Source organism: Amphibalanus amphitrite, unplaced genomic scaffold (genome assembly GCF_019059575.1).
Source record: "Amphibalanus amphitrite isolate SeventyFive unplaced genomic scaffold, NRLGWU_Aamphi_draft 000612F_arrow, whole genome shotgun sequence".
Lineage (NCBI taxonomy): Eukaryota > Metazoa > Arthropoda > Thecostraca > Balanomorpha > Balanidae > Amphibalanus > Amphibalanus amphitrite.
The window spans coordinates 270,892-278,663 of NW_024882106.1; positions in this window are offsets into that span (position 1 = coordinate 270,892).

Below are 7,772 nucleotides of genomic sequence, written 5' to 3' on the forward strand. Positions count from 1 at the left end.
CATCAAGGTCATATTTGTTTTTCGTCAATAACTCTTGATCAAATTGAGCTAGCGAGTCAGGAAAGCCACCAATGGACTCAGGAAGACCTGCCGAATCGAATGATATGCGACATGACCCCTTTCGACCAACTTCGTGACCTTAGGGTGCTGACCTGACCTTGACCTGAGGTCAACACCCCAAGTTGACCTGACCCGAACAAAAGGTATATCATTCGACGCGCCTGAGCGAGGCGAACACGATGCTGCCAAAATCGCGGCTCTGCGGCCATTTTTTGCGAAGTTATTCACCAAAAACTGAACCGTACCTTGGGGCACTTGACCTGACCTCAGAGGTCACCGGTTGACCTAGGACCTTAAAATTGGGTACCAATCTCTGCGTCTCGTAACGGCGCACACGCTCGTTTTTTCCGCGACGCGCTAGCTCCACCAGGGGCGAAACGGCGAGGGGGGGGGGGTCGTACCCGCCCCCCCCCTCGGCCGGCGCGTATGTAGAAAACCAATAGGTCCGGCGAGGGTTAATATTTTATGTAGCATTGTATTCGATATTTCGGCACGGATATTTTGGGGGGAAGGGGTAGAAGGGGATGACTTTTATGATAGGAGGTTCTAGGTAAGACTCTTGTGCTACTTGGCACACCTTGATAGGTAGGTACCTATTTGCAATTTTCTTCAGTCTCTTTTCTGTTAACTTTCCAGTGAGGCAAAACTATTTTTGGATTCCCTACTTTACTGCTTTGGTGTCTGGTGCTTCCCACAGGTCAATTGTATATCATATTCAATATTCATAACTGTGTTATCTAATGATGGGCTTGCTGACAACAATGTCACATATTGGCTATTGCTACTTGTAAACACATTTTCAAGAGTTAAAAGTTGGCACAGTACATGTGGGTATGTAAGTACCTACCTTATTTGACTCAGGGTTATCCGCTAAATGCAATCACGTTTATGTTCATCTTGCACTATGATTATGAATGATGTATGAAGCACATATTCCCTGCCAATTTTGATGACATGTTTTGCAATTTGGATATTGATAATGGAAATAAGTTTGGTCTTTAACTTATTTAAGAAATTTGTAACTTTCAACTAGTTTTCCAAATATGTCCGATGTGTTTGTCACTTGTCCGTCCGACTTCCGAATCGGAATTCGGAAATTTTCGGAATTCCAAAATTTTCGGTTCCGATTGACACCTCTAGTAGGTACGTGTCAACCGCCTCTGACAGCTTCGTAACATGTTACGAAGGCACCAAAACTACTTCGTAAATGTTCAAATGGTTGCTAAATTCGAATTCAGCTAAAAAAAACTAGCCTAGAAATATGTACAGCTCGAAAAAGTGAACCGAGGTCACCCGAGGTCAATGACCTGACCTGACCTTCAGGTGACCTTGACACCCACCCTAATGCATGGAAGCAACATCAAATCACATGTTTGAACGTTTGAAACCACGAAAAGCTTGCAAACGCGCGGCTAATGCGAGCCGACATACGCAGAATCGCGATTCCGGCCAAACATGGTCTCGGAAAAGAGGTCACAGGTCAAAGGTCATTTGGGTCAGGGTCATGAAATTTTCAGGGTAGGTGTAAATTGATGAATGTGAGGGTACTGAAAGTTTCGTCGCGATCGGCCGCTTTTTACGCGAGTTATTCGCGAAAAACCATGGGGGGGGGGGTCCATCCGACCCCCCCTACACATGCGAGGGTTAACTTGCCTGGCTTATATTTAGACTGTCATTAGATGGTGGCTATGCTGTCGCCAACTGTCGCCATTTGACGTGCTAATTCAAAACAATAGAGCATGCAGATGAGTTGTAAGTTGAATTACTAGCGTTTTCTTTCTCTAATTGATGAGTAATGTAAGATACTTTTAGCTGAATTTCACGGAATAATGCTCAAGGACATATACCTGGTTTTCAGTTTTGTAGAAGTTCTTATTTAACATCTGATTATGCATTGCGTATGTACCACGGGTGACAGCATCCCACTGGGAAGCTCTGATTAATGCCTATATTATCATACATTTCCATACATTTCAGCACCTTGACACTGATTCTAATAATTCACCCCAAAGATAATGCGATTAATGCTCTGCGGGCAGGATTAGCATATCCGGTCTCCCACGGATCAATTTATGTTGCAGATCAATGAAAAAGGAGCGTCTAGCCGTCCATTCTGCTCGGCGTGCACTCGGTATAGGTTTTACGCCATGCATTGCTAACGAGTCTGTCGGATTTTGGCCAGGTCACCCGCGAGAGCAGGCCATTCATGATTCATGTCTCAGACTCGCCGCGATCCGATGTCGGTGTCTCCGGGACCAACGTCAACAATCACCGGCCATCCCAAGTTGACACTGCCAGATGATGTCAATAAAACGACGAGCGTCGCCGGCCGCCCGCCGGGCTCTCAATAAGGGTGTTCAGTCTGGACCGCCATCGAACGAGGGCAAATGCCGCACTCTTCGATCCATGCTTATTTATAGAAAGACGTTTCCGCTTTGTGATAAAACAGGGTGATATTATTGGTCAAGTTCTTGCGAATCGATCTTTGATGTCCCATTCAAACTGCCCTCGGAATGTTCCGTAAGTGATTTAAAAAAAGCAACTGCAAATCTAATTAGCATATGGAAAGAAATATCGGTGAACTTTGGGCGCTGCTAACAACATATGGTTAGTTATCCTTTTTGTCGTGAGCAGTCAACAGCAGTTATTCATCTAGGCCTTTTTAATTAATAGGTAGAGGATATTCTTCACTGGGCACATTCACCAAGTGGGCTCTTCCCGAAGTATCCCGTCCCGTAGGCTCTCTCGAACCCTCGCCTGTCATTGCCGTGAATCCGGAGCCGATGCTGGGCTACGCCGAGAGACGAGCTGGCCTTTGGTTTGGCTAGTTTGGTTGGGCTTTTTGGTCATATAATATACATGATCACGACAGGGATTTGGAATGATGGAATAAATGGGAGACATCGGACAGAGGCATGGGGAAGTGGCTGGTGCTGTACTGAGGTGAGGCCTGACCTCATCATCATCATCATCATGGTTTTTATTTATCATCATCAGTTGTCAAGTGAACGTCATGGTAGAATTGGTGCAAAAGCACATCTGTGCTTATATCTTGGCACCAACTCTAAATGTTTGCGGTCAAGGAACTATGCAATGTAATCGAAACTTCACAAACAATAACAATACAACATCGACCCATCTGCCGCCACCACAATACTGACCACGAACGCAGACCAACCGACCACCCCCACGCCCTCCGAGGCAACCCACCAGCCCAAAGCACTGAACTTTATGTATCGTCAAAACGATTGGTGTTTAGGAGAAACTGTTGGAAGCTCAGTGCTACCGCTCTGCCATCGCCTTCTTGGAGTTGTGTTCCGTGTAAAAGTATGTTTAACTGTTGTGTTGATGTTAGTTGTGTGATTGAATACCGTAAAATGTATTCAATCACATGTAGTCACCCAGTCTAGACCTGGGTGACTAGAGGGCCTGAGTCGCGATGACAGTCACCCAGGGGAGGAATGTAGGTGACATTGAGTTTCTGCACTTCTGTTCTGGTTACCGGGGCCGTCCGGGAAGGGAGGTGGTGAAGAACGATGAGCATTGGGACTTGGAAGGGGAGCATTAGGAGGGATAAAAGAGATGGATTGTGTATGCGTCAGCCTTGACACAGGGCGGCCAGGGCCATCATTTATCAATACCCGCGGATTTGATGGACGCACATCTGACGATAGTGCTGGTCTGATTGGCTTACTGCAGTCACGAGATTGGGTCATCCGTGGAATAAAATACTTCAAAGTTATGAATCATCGTCAAATTTCAACAAGAGATCTGACATGGGTTTTTTCTTTGGAGCTTGATTTTCAAGTAACTTTGCATTTTGCCAGGGATGGTTCTGCAGTTGGAAAGATGATGATGTAAAGTCGTTAATGTATCGTTAATTGCGCTCCAAATTCGATGGTGTCCTCACAAATGGTTTATGACACTGTCAAATGTCTGAAATACTGCAAATGCCTCACATTGTTCGTGCTTATGCATGTAAGCACAAATGATTATCGAGCCGGGCCGAATCACCGATGTTGTTCGCTGACAAGCTCTAACAATGGAACGGTCCCCGTGGAGCGTGATCCGTTCAGCAGCTGTCATACCGGGGTATACGGGTCGTCGAGGGGGTCCGGGGGGGGGGGGCGGGCCCGCATCGCGCCGCCTCCGGCACGGTGCTGATCACGCAGATCGGAACAAACATGGTGAGCGCAGGACGCGGGCGGCCGGCGCCGCAGCTGATAGGCGATTGGAATGGACCACAGGGGACCGGTCGGCCACTCTAGCGATGACCGGGAGAGCACGGAAGTGGAACAGGGAGAGCGAGATGAGATGTCTGAGGAGTTAGATTGTTCACATTTGACTGATAAAACTTTTAATGTTACATAACCTCGCACATTTCTGTTGCCAACGACATCATTGAATGTTAAACTCATAAATTTAGTTTTCCAAACTAGATTTCAACCGTGATGATTAGCGCACCTTGATGGGGGGGGGATTCCTCCCCCCTGTCTAAATTACGAAATAATGGTCCAGCAAAACGAGGAAAACGGCAATCAAAAGCCCTCAACAAGTTGGATCTTTGGGGCATATTTGATTTTCGCGTAAGGCACAAAACCGATGGACTTCATTCAAACTTCCAGGAATTACGTCGAATTGATGCATGATAAGATTGTGAACGCTTGACGCAGTTGACGTTACGCCTTTACGTTTAGGAGCTATTGGCAAGAAACGTAAATGGGCAGATTACATATGCTCATTGCTCACAACTGAGCGCGGTTTAATTTGAATGGTGCCGACTGCCGGTACGTGGTGGTATCAACGCCACAAGTAGGTAGGTGATGATAATCTGGTCAGAGGAAAGAACTCTCCCATAGGAGCAGGTTCATCTGCATGTCCACTTTGTCAGAGTGTTCGCGGCCGCCGGTCGTGGTATCATGTTAAGATAACGGCGTTGCCATGGTAGGTGAGGTCGCCTAATGGCAGTTTCTCCTGCAGCGGATCTGCATAATGGCCCCGGGACGCTAAAACACACGGCAACTCGGCGAGCGGCTATAACGACCATTTTGGGCACGTTTGGAGGCGCCGGAATCTGCTCAGCAAGCCTCTCACGTAATCATATCAGGGTTAAATGCACAAATGTGACCCTTGCCACTAGCAGCGGCGCCTTGCCCAGAATCTTTTAATCCAATATGCCTTTAGTGTGTTCAAATTAGCCACCATGATGTGGAAACACATGTGCTACTATGTCCAAACACTAATAAAGGTATTTATTAAATTGTTATTGGATCGATGAATATTTATGAGCAGGGATTGTTGTTAGCCTGCCAGAGACTCTCAGTCCTTAGGTGAAATAAATCCAGTAACATGAGCGAGATATTGGCGATTGTAATGAGTAAAGTAGTTTATTATTTTGTGATGCGTTGTCGTTGCTTTAAAGTGTTTTCCCGGTTCATACCTTTGCAATTCATAACTGCAGTCGCATTCGACTTATTCATTCGAATCGACAACATTCGAATCTTATTATATGCATAGCAATTTCGTATCACACATTTTCCAACAAAAGCACTCCGATATTGCCGATATGATTCATACGATAAAATCGATTTTATCTATTTTGACATTGCCGCTATTGATTTATGACATAGGTTAGCGGTTCGGTTTCGGTAGAGGACATTTACATATGAATGTTGTGTGCTCTGTTTCTAGCATAAAGATTTGACTCCGGTAGCGCTGACTCTGTAGTTTTGACTTGGTAGCTCTGGCTCTGCTAGACTCTGACTCGGAAGCACAGTTTTCAGCGCATCTTACTACCATCATTTTGGCTCGTGAACGAGACCACACTTGGAAAAATTATATTGTCTTTCTGGGTGTCTTTGACAAAAGAAATAAAACACGCCATCTTCCCATGTGTGATCACCTACATCTATAGTTAGGACGTCTATCCGATGTCTGCACCGAATGCTGTAGGACAGGTCCACAATTTAGAGCAATTTAGCCATGTTATAGTGGCCGTTCCACCGCGCTCGGTGGTCATTTGAGCCGTGTCCGGAACACACACCAGCCATTTCGGCGTCTGCGAGGCCCATATCTGCTGTACGGTGCCCGGCGCGCCGCGGAGCAGTCGTAATTGATGTCATTCCGGCGCCGTGGAGCGTCTCTGCACCGAGTCAGCATCGGCCACCGTCCTCCGGGGTCCCAGGACGCGCTCCCGTACCTACTCGGCCGGACCCCACCGGGCGCCACCGGCCCATCGGGACCCGATAGAGCTCTACTGGATCCAATGAATTTACCACACCCCTGCACCGGACTCCATCGGACCCTTCCGGGCCACATCAAACTCCACTGCATAGCGGTCAGGCGACGTGCCTGTTTAAGTCAGCAGTAACAGCATTAGAAACTAGCGCCCGATTTATAGTCGTTGGCTGAAGCACCAACACCAAACTCACAACAGTCACGACTACGCGGACAGAGGCTACCATCACCAGTCACCAGCACCAGCGCCGCTGTAATCACCACGCCCACCCAGCACCAGCGACAGCGCGTGGCCGATGCGATTGTCGGCCAGTGGGTGTCGACTCGCATTTACTGCGCCGAACTGGGTTAATGTGAGAACGATGTTGGGCCGTGGCCGGGCCGTGGGCGCTGGCCGCCGCGCCCGGCACGAGCAGTGACGACGCCGGCGGCGATTTCAGCGCGCCTCTGTCGGACGGCGGCTTTACAGTCGGCGACCCGGCCGGTGGAACCGCGGCCCGGCGCCCAAAGGTCAGGCCGCCAGCTCCGGCGGCGTGTAACACGTGTCGTCTGAGCTCTGTATCTGCATGTATATCTGCGCCGGGCACGCACGGCTGAGCAGGGAGCAGCAGGGAGCAGCGGGGCGCGGGACGGGGGAGCGAGTGCTTCTGATGGCCGACCTCTCATCGAATTAACTCTGCCGAGACGCAGCTCCTGTATGCAGCCTGGCCGAGAGGAAGGAGAATCGGAACGCATTACGCTGGGCAGGAGTCTGACAGCGAAACAGCTGCTTCTTCAGTCGGTATGAAATTATTGCTGCTAAGACCAGAGCAGATTCGAAGCTCAGTACCGCATTTAATCAGGATTAGTGTCCAATATCGAAACGAACGTCTACCAACACATACATAATTGAAACACAATGAATTGCAGTCGTTCGTAGAATATCTTGATGCATAACATTTATTGGAACTGACTGAACTTTAGTCCTCAGCCCACCTTGTTGTTTGAGCATATATAATGCTCTTGGCCAAACTTACATGTCTGGATGTTTACCACAAATCGACGCTTTTGAAAACGAAATGGTGGGAAAAGTTTCCTGAACGACACAATAAATACAGCTTAATTTTTCAGCCAGGATGAAAGCCAAAACCTAGCTCTACCAGCATTCAGTACTGCCCCCTCATCTAACTATACCGAGATTGCATCTGGGAAGCGCATGAAAAAGTTACAGCATTTCATTTACGAGTGTATTGCAGTGTACTCGAACTTCTAAATCGCCGCGTCCCATCCTGTTCGAAAGGTGTGCAATTGACTCCAACAGCTTCCCCGTACGGCGGATTGTCGCGCAGTTCGGCAGCCGGTTGCTACACCGCACAGCAGCTGGGTCGTTCACCATCGCCAGTCTCCCTTTCAACACAAATGTTATTCCACATACACCGTTCGGCCGCATCGCCTTTCTATTCAAACAGTATCACACAGCCGCCCGTTGCTGCCCT